The sequence below is a fragment of the Papaver somniferum genome, unplaced genomic scaffold (genome assembly GCF_003573695.1).
Source record: "Papaver somniferum cultivar HN1 unplaced genomic scaffold, ASM357369v1 unplaced-scaffold_33, whole genome shotgun sequence".
In the NCBI taxonomy this organism is placed as follows: Eukaryota; Viridiplantae; Streptophyta; class Magnoliopsida; order Ranunculales; family Papaveraceae; genus Papaver; species Papaver somniferum.
The window spans coordinates 2721169-2731246 of record NW_020644373.1 but is presented as its reverse complement, the minus strand read 5'-3'; the positions used below and the strand labels follow the sequence as shown (position 1 = coordinate 2731246).

The window sequence follows — 10078 nt, the reverse complement described above, 5'->3', positions numbered from 1 at the left end:
AACTAAGCATTTTAAGGTATAACATCAAACTCTATATAACAAATATAAATAAAAATACACCGATCAAATTATTGCCTCTTCTTTTCAAAGATATAATTACCATCTATAACTGTAAACTTGGAACCTGAATTAGCATATTTCAGTATACTATGAAGCCACACCTGTAATATCTTGATTTAAGAGCTTTGTTTTTTTTATCAGAATAAGAGCTTGTTTTACCTATCATGATTACCTAATGTATAATAGAACAGAAACATAAGTGCAAAAGCGTACTCGAAAAAAGGTTGGCATTTGAAAAGTATTATCAAATCCTTCTTAAACCAACACGACAAGTAACCCCTGTATCACTGATGACAATGGGTACTTACTAATAAGTCAAATTAAAAACAGCCAAGTTTTGCCGCAGAGACCAGATCTTATCATCATTCCACACAATGTATTCACAAGTTAGTATGAATAATTACCTTCAAAACTATAAGAGGGTAAGTCACCACAAAAGCTCCTAGTTTTGCTACAGCTCCAAGAAGAAAAGTCCATTGTATCACATAATAACAACATTAGGCACTGAAATCAAGTTGAACTAGACTAACCACAAAGATTATAATATTATCCAATTGCCATAACAAAAATGCATTTGGGAAGTTGTACACTTACCTTTATCTCCGCAGCAGAGTTAAAATCATTGAAATTCCATTGTTTCTCCAAACCAGAGTTGTTTTCACTTGCAACTACGAAACCTAGCTTCAGCAACATCTGCTCCTCATTCACCCTATTAAGCAAAGACTTAATAAGTTTCATTCTGAAATGAGCATTATGTATCAGTTTCTATAACAGATGTCAGCTGATGACAAATTTAAGATAAAAAAAATCGATTAAATATATAATCTAAGTCTTGAAATCGTATTTCTTCGTGTTGTTTAACTTTGAACAACTAAAACAAATCTGGATCAAACTTAAAACAATAAACAATAACAGATAACGCTAGACATGAGCTCAAATTAGTTCGAAAATCAAAGTAAATTAAATTCGTATCAAATAGATGGGTAAAAGAGATAATGATTGACTTATTTTGAATCTAAAAACAAAAATTCGATCTAGATAAAAGATTAAAATATAGATCGAACTTTGTTCAAGAACCCTAAAAAATTTCTTATAATTTTTCTTGAGATTTTTTAGTGATTTTCTCTCAAAAGTATGATTAAGGTGAGATGATAAAAGATTACTCAGAAAATCAAACTTTCAAGAACAAATACAGATAGATATTTGCTTGAATCGCTTCGAAAATTAAAGTATAAAATTCGTAACAACAAATGAAACTTATCTGCAGGTCGATTTGATTTTGTAGATGAATCTTCAGGTGCAGTTGATTTTCTTCATTTTCCATATGATCTGTCTCTATCAGATGCGATTGATCTTCGTAACAACCGAGACTACAGAGGAATCGATGGAGAAGATGAAAAACGGTGAAAGAAAACCTAAAACTTCTTCATCTTTGTTGCGGTAGAAGATCTAAAATGAGAAGATGAAAATGAATCTCATAAGAACCCTAGAATTTTTTTTTCTTTGCAACCGAGAGAGATAAAATGAGAGAGAAAGAAAATTGGAAAATGAAAATATCTACTGATATTCCTCTTGTATTTATACAAAAAGCTAGTTTTGTCAATATCAAAATACATTATATAAAATTATGGGCCAGATCTGAAGAGAATTTGATATTTCGGGCATAGCAATATCATTTTCCTAAAGTATGCAGTTGACCATGAAAGATCCATTTTATTGGGGCTTCTATATATTGAACCCATATAGTAGGGGGATTATAGCATTTTTCACTATTGATTTTTCAAAATGTGACATGTGTGCATCATGCAGATGGGCTTTTAAGGCATCGGGGATTTAGATTATGACTAACTCCTTATCTAGAAACTGTCATCTACCGTTTAAGACACCCTAAAAAAATTTAAAGGCACATAAATGGGTTCTGTTAAACCCGTGAAAATTTATGGTGCTTACACAAAGGCACTTAAGTATTAGATTTTTAGGCAATCTAAAGCACAATTAAGTTAATGGGTTTATTTAAACCCGAGAAAAAGGAACGAAATGTGACATGTATCCTCATTAAAACCTTGTCCGGGAAAGTCCAGAGGGAAAAAAACCAGGACAAAGGAAAAGGAGTACAACATTTGAAACTGCGGATAGCAGTGGACTCACATGCCTCATTAAAACTTTTACAAGGAAAACCCAACGGGATAAAACCTTGACTAAGGAAAAAGAGTGCACGATGTAAAGTCCAATCATCCTAATATCCATAGTCTTTTATGGCTTTACTCCCACTGATGAGTAGCCGTCTCAGTTGACCATTCTGTTCGATAATAATGCACACAGATCACGAACCATTTTGTAATGTCTCCAGCAGCTTCCTTTACTTGAGAAAATTGGTCTGATTTTACCGTGTGCAATTTCTTTATGATCATCTGATTATTCTAGCCTTTATTCTCTACTAGCTTCGCTTGAACAATAGTTACCGATTGGAGGAAAACAAGTATCCTCTATTACCAGACTATTAACTAGGAAAATATTTAAGTTCTTTAACAAACCTTCCAAAAATCAAAACTTAAACAGTTCGATTAGCTTTTCTCTGTGGGAGACATCCAACGATCTTTCATGCAAAAGATCAAGCTTAATGGTACCACGAAGATGAAGGAGTTTTCTCCGGACCAATGCCTCAATATTGGTGCTGGGTAAAACCAGACTTACATTTTGTACTGAAAATCTAATATCAGGTATTTATAGCATATTTCAGCTAATGTACCAGTTACACACCACTTTTGTGTATATGAACCACAAAGTGATACATCTCCTTGATTTAGATGTAAATTGATCAATCTTGAAAGAGAGAGATCGCACATTTGTGACTATCCCAGTTTGTCCATTAAACATGCCTAAACATTTGACAAAATTAATGGACGACCAACCACAATGCTCAATCAAGAGACTGAGATCTTGTTTTACCGAGATTTTCATCTCGAACTCCTGCTTTAAGCATTTTTATGCTTTGGAGAACTCTTCAGGAGTTTCAATCAAATAGATGTTGTACAAATCAAATCTAGAAAATGCATAATATATGGGCATATAATATGGTTCACATATTCCTGGATAATATGAGCATCAACTTAGACGATTTTCTACTTTTGTCCTTATTGAGCAAATGCATATGACATGATAATTCCACTGATAGGTGAAAAACTTCGGGAATTTGTATGTAGTTATCTGTACCTAATCTTTCATACACATTTACAGTAACCACGTCCACTACATACACGTCGAGTCCTTAAAAGACTGTCAAACAAATACCAAAGAGGGTAGTTGCATCCATAACATGGAATATGTTTCTTTGTAATCCATCTCATGTTTATGTGAAAGACTTTGTGCAATTAGTTGACTTTATTTTTCTCATTATGCGCAGACACTCACCTGTAGCCACTATGGGTTACATTATCGGATATTGGTACTACAAACACCCGTCTGTGGCCATAAATAGTTCACATTTTTAGTATTGGGGATGCAATACCAAAACTATGCATATTTGCGAGAAACTGCTATTTTGCTAAGATATATCTCCTTTCAAGTTTAACCAATCATATCTTTGATGACATTCCCATATAAATAACGGTTCAATGCCAACATCATCTATGACAGTATCATTAGATACTTCGAGTATGTCATTAACAATCATTGTATTATGATCGCAAATTTCTCTATTGCATGAATGCTTTATTAGGATCTTCTAATTTGAAGTTCCACAGCCATTGCAGAGACGTTCTCTTAATAGGAGAACTATACTCAGAGAAATCAGATCTTCCTTTGATAGTCTCTTTTTGAGAATACTATCTTTCAATGATTGTGACTAGTTCTTCCTTTTAGGAGGTGCATAATATTTTAAATCAACTAGTCATCCACACTCAAGGTGTGTTTTAAATGACACACTTGCTACTACACTCACAGCTTCTCAAGGAAGCAACTTGATTTGCAACTTCTGAAGATATCAAATCTTCGGCATGTCTTTCATTGCTGAAAACATTCAGATGAGATACATCCTGGTTTATCTTTGTGCAAACCAGAGTATTTCACGCTATTTTAGGCGATAACCTTTACCCTCCAAACAGTGGGAAGACTTTCTCATCAAATTTGCAAATCTTGTAGTAAAGCGATAACGACAGTGGATTGTAGCACGTCTCAAACAAAAAACATGACAATAATTCATGGGTAATAAGTTCAAAATGCTTTATGAATGAATCAACTAAAACATTCAATGAATGCAAAATAACAATAAAATACTCACCATCCACCATCAATGCCCAGAGCACCACTAAGGTGATATAACATCAACGACTGACAAACAAGAGTTTCGTTTAAAATCTATACGAGTATAGAGACACAATTAACACCAGGTGATATGTCGAGTCATTTAGCACTACCAGACCATATTTCCATTAACCTAGTTAGTGTCTACGGAAACTTGTTGTTAAGGAGTGACGTTGCATAACAAGCGACCTTAATTAGTTCTCTCATTAAACTTTCTTATAAGCATCAAGTTTCGAACCAAAGTTTGTGGATGTTAGGACTGAGGTCCTAAAAGCGTTTTTGAGTGAGAGAACAAATGAATATGTACTAAGATCCATATTTTCCAATCATATAAACTTTGTCGATGATTCCTTTGCAAAGGGGATATACATCCACAATAATTTCAGTAGCTATTCTGAACACTATCGATAATTAGTTAATAATCAGTTAATAACGATCTTACATCATTCTCCAGAATATGAGGATATTATAATCCATTGGTACCAAGTTTCAACATGCGGATATTCTTCGCCAAGAGGTATTAACGCAAATTTATGGACATACTCCTCGTCAGGAGATATCAAATCATCACTCAAAGAGAATATGGATGTTATCTAATTAGATTGGCATACCTATTACTAGATGTTTTCATCTATGCTTGTAAGAATGGTTTCAGACGAAACAATCGTTGCGATTTGATGGCATGCCTTGCAAGGACTATAATATATGCCGAATCAAGCGTACTTCTGCTAAATCTAGCAATAGAGTAATCTCCAACACCTTAGACATTTTGTTGGTGTGAGAATTTAGAGGAGACATGATTGGAGTTAACCAATATCGTCGACGTTTCTCCCCCTGATCCCCAAGAGGGAATGTCTCATCAATAGAACATTCAATTCTGCATGACTCCACCTATCAAGGGAGCAACTGGGTGCAGAAAACAAAAATAACACGCATCCCAGGAGAGATAACTGATCAAGTTTTCTCTCTCGTTTACTGTCTTGCTGGAATAAAATTAAGAATTTATATTGCTATGTAAAATCCACAGTGAACTATAAAATAAATTCTGTGAACAAAGACACTATCTCAATACCAATCCCAGTCCTTCCAAGAAAACCGATAGAGATCAACAAAAATGAACGACATTTCACATGCACGTACCGTGTCTTTTATGTCAGAACGATAGCAGAGCTCTACCAAGCTCACAAATGACTTATTCAAACCATTTTTTATGTTACCATGCTGTATTTTTCCACTTCTGATGGTACGGTGCTCATCAGATTCTTAAACCCGAAAACTATTGTGGTTCCCATGTTAAAGAATAAGCCTACCACAATTGCATCTTCCTCATTTTTCGTGTCTATTCAGCCAAAAATAGACTAATGTTTGCATCGGTACTACTACAAATTTAATTCATCAAATTCGTGATTTTTCGGTAATAGCTTAGGCGACGAGAAAACTTTATATTAACTCTAAATATCACTTAAAGAAATGCAACACTCATTATAAATATCACTTAAAGAAATGAAACACTCATTATCGCTCGACGTACGTATATCTACGAGGCGCAGTTGAAATATGCAGCACTCGTTGTTGTTGTCACAACGTATACAAAGTGTAAATTACACACTAGCTTATTAAAGCTCGTCGATACGTATAATAGGCGCATATCATTAGAGCACAAAATTATTACATCTCTACTAATTGCTCGCCGCAACATTTTACACGACACACATATCTTTTCTAAAGTCAAGCCGAACTAATCACCACAAAATTCATGGTGAAAAATAGAAAAACCTTCGATTATTTGGCCTAATGAGTAAAAACTCACAATAATTGTTTATGCTAGCCTTGGAAAGTACGAGGTACAACCCCCCGTTATTCCATAGTGTTATTGCATAGCGCATAAAATGCGTGAATTAAGAGGTCTTTCTTAAAATAGAGCCATGCTAACGCAAGGCGACCATGTTTAAATGGTGCGTCTTATTCCAAGCCACAAATATACAAATTACTTAAATACTTCGTTGCAATTTAATGCAATTGGTAACTTGTATTATCTTGGTACGATCTAGATAAACAAACTGTCCACATCACATGGTACTCTTGTTTAAAATTTAACAAGAAAAAGAACCCCAAATAAAAACAATGGAGTATTCATATCTATACTTACTTGAAAGTACTTACTGCCTTAATTATCCAACTAGGCAAACCATGAGCTAACATAACAAGCTTATCCCCTCATAGCCCATAGTATGTGAGTTTCTGATCTATCTGATCAGCTAATTTCCAATTCTCTCATGTATATGAGCCTTGATTTTGATAATAGGTTAGCTGATCGCTTTGGTGATGTAACCTATATATATGACTTAGTTGTTACTATTTCCTGTACATTACAACAGAAGAACAATCTCGTGAAAACAAGGCTTAGCTAAATATATACATGAAAAAATGAAATTAAAGTAAGCAGGATGATATAGGAGAATAAAGTCTTCTTATCATCCAGTTGATGTCAGCAACTTCATATCTCTTGTGAAGTTGGATGGTGTTGTTCTTGTCAGCATAATTTTTTCAGCTCGACAAAATGATTTTCCAATTGAAGATGAGTCGACTGCCGCCATAAAGAGAAACTCGTGCTGATAACGTTTTGTATATTTATCGACTACCAACTCATAAACTCACAGTGCAAATCCGCGGGCGAGTACTTGTATTATAAATAGATATGAACAGGCTAAACGGAAGAGGAAATAAGAGTTTTATTTCTCCATCTGTAGTTGTACATCTAAACATGAGTCCCTGGTGGTGGTATTTATACATTTACAAATCAGGTGATAAACATCACCTTATGCAGATATTGATCAACATATTGAAGACAGGTGCATACCCTATGTTTACACAACGTAGAAATTAACGTTTAATCCTATTATTGCTGGGCTTCAGACTGTTTAGTCCCACGTTTTCAGGCCTGATATTATGAAGTCCAAATTTCACATTTTTAGAACGGGTCAGTCCTCTTTCAAACGATTTAGTCCAAAACTAATATTTTTGATGGCAAAAATAACCCTTGTATGGAAACTGGAGTATTGATTTGTTCTTATTTCATTTCTTCGCTCTCGACAAATCTCTAAACGGAAGAGGGGCAGTTTAGGTATTAGTTTTTCATTTCGATTCAGCTCGATATTTCTATAGATCTGCTATTCTGGAATCAAAAGAAATCAACCTACTGGGTATTGCTCTTGTCTGATTACTCTTCCATGATTTTATGGTAATAATTTCACTTCCGTTTTGAATTTGATTTACTATAATTTTTATTTTTATTTCTGTTATGGAGTTGAAACTAAGAAATAAGTTTTTTCGAATTAATCATTAAAGGGATTAGATGTGATTGTGGAGATCTAACAGAGTGTGGAACCTGTTTGTCAAGGATTTGTTTGTTGCTCTGATATTCTCGTTCTTTCTGAAAAGATACGTTGTTTTGGTAATTCATTCTGAAAATCCACTAATTAGGTTTTGATATAGATTATGAGATTGTTAATTTTATTTCTGTACAAACGATTCTGGTTCATGTTAGGTTTATTAGGTTAATTTGTTCGCAAAAGTTTTAGATTGTTCGTGTCTGCTGATGTTTTACAGAGATTGATATCCCGTTTAAGAATGCTTGATTAAATAAACATTTAGCATTCCTTGTAAATAGAGGTGAATGGAAATAGAGACTATCATTAGTAAGTTTTAGATTGTTAATGGTTGGATAAAATTGGATAAGACATAGACTTTTTATCTCTTCAAATAAAATAACGGGGCTTCCAAATATTGTTTTCATCAAGTTCTGTTCATGTGTGGGGTCTTAGGGAACATATATACTGAGATTGTAGATAAAATCCCTTGACACATCTTAGATTAATTATTAAAGAAGAGACATTATTTTCTCTTCACTTGGATTAACATTAGTTTTTAATTCTGTGGATTTTCTATTATCTGATGTAAGAAACAAAACCTGAAGGGATAAAAACAGTGCCATCACCTTAATCCCACTCAACTTGTCATAAAAAACTACAAAAATTGGGATAATAGGTAAACCTAATGTACTAATAACATTGGTAAAGAGTGAAGTTGCTTCAAATATCAGCCCCACTTTACCAACAGAAGATATCTTCCAAGTAATTGCAGTCCACACTAAAGTCATCACATAGGAAACATTACCTCCTGCATACTATTTCTTCTCACTCTCCAAGTGCTTCCAATCCCCGTTGGAAAAAATTATGACTATGGAAACACAAGTAGCGACCAAGGTTGAGAATATTTGCATTATCGGGACAACGTCAATTGTCTCCTTTTTGTAACGCAAAAGATTATATTTGCATGCTAGAATTTACGAGAGGTTACGATGCTAATTGCTAAATGCATAAATGAAATTAATTAAAATTATGTTATTAAGGTTCCGACATTCATGTTAGTTAACCATTCGCGAAGTTCGTCTTCTTTTTAAGGGTAAAACTACCAAGTTCGTGCCTTAAGTAGTGCATGTTTCTGGTCACCACTTTTGTAGTCACTCGTAAGTAAAGGATAAATTATAATATTGATTTTTTTTTAAATATGTACACTCCTCACTTTTTTAGTCTAATAATTTGGTAGGTATGCATGCATATTGATCCAAGGAGATGAGTGATTGTCGGAAGAAGAACTCTTCTGAATACGGACCACATCAATACTACACAACCCATGCATTTTAAATTTAAATACTAAAAAACAATAGACAGTAAGCAAAGTTTAGATTTGGAGGAGAACAATCAACCAGTTAAAAAACTGTTGAACTAGTAACGACTTTTAATTTGTTCTCATTTAATCGGGTTCTCATTTGTAAAACAGGAGGTCAAGGAAATGGATACTAGTGTCGCACACAACAGGTAGTGTACTAGAACAAACCTCGTCTTTCATTTGCTCATATAGTCATATTTTACGCTACGGCCATTTTCCGTAGCTCTTCAGTGTTTCTGGTTTTTATTTATTGTTTTTCGTTTGGTTCTTTCGTTTAATGTTAATATTAAAAAAAAATAGATATTCAACATGGGTTTTGTAGTTTGCTCCAGCTAGACTATAATTAATTATCATTTTTGTGGTCTAAAACTTAATCATGCATGGAAATTTAGGGATTTGAATCAACCAATTTATGGATCATTTGGGTATACATTATATGGTATATATGTGTACATTGTTGTACACATGTTGTTGTTAATGTGTACATAGTTGTACACCTGTTGATTGTTGATGTATACATAGTTGTACACATGTTGATCGTTATCATTGTCACTTTCCTATTTTACTCAAATTAGAATTCGTCGACGTAAGTTGCGTATGTGCGTGCATTTCTTATGTTGCTTGTACCGTTGCCATATTCCACCAATCAATATTCAATCTATCTATTGAGCGTTGTTTTTATTTTGTAGTTGGAGCTGACTTTGATGACAACAAAATTAGATTTTTCTATCCCAAGTCAAAGACAAGGATAGACAAGGATACCACGCAGCTAATTGCAAGTGGAATGGAGAAGATGGCTTTCATTAATTTTAATGGAGGTGCACTAATGGTTGTTACTACAAGTCTACAACCAGTATTGTAGCTCGTACTGCGTCTGAGACTAAGGAAAGAAAATAGAAGAGAAAGAAAAAAAATCCATAGTAAGTCTCTTGTTTCTTTTTCCTTCTCCTTTTCACTAACCACCGGTTTGATAATAAAAATCACG

General features: G+C 34.0%; 1 long non-coding RNA gene across 1 annotated transcript; it reads left to right on the top strand.

The window, feature by feature from the left end:
- Positions 1 to 7547: 7547 nt before the first annotated feature.
- Positions 7548 to 10010, top strand: LOC113341972. The gene is made up of 4 exons (XR_003356289.1): positions 7548 to 7603; positions 7732 to 7816; positions 9205 to 9242; positions 9783 to 10010. It is a non-coding gene; the product is annotated as an uncharacterized LOC113341972 (long non-coding RNA).
- The last annotated feature ends 68 nt before the right edge of the window (positions 10011 to 10078 follow it).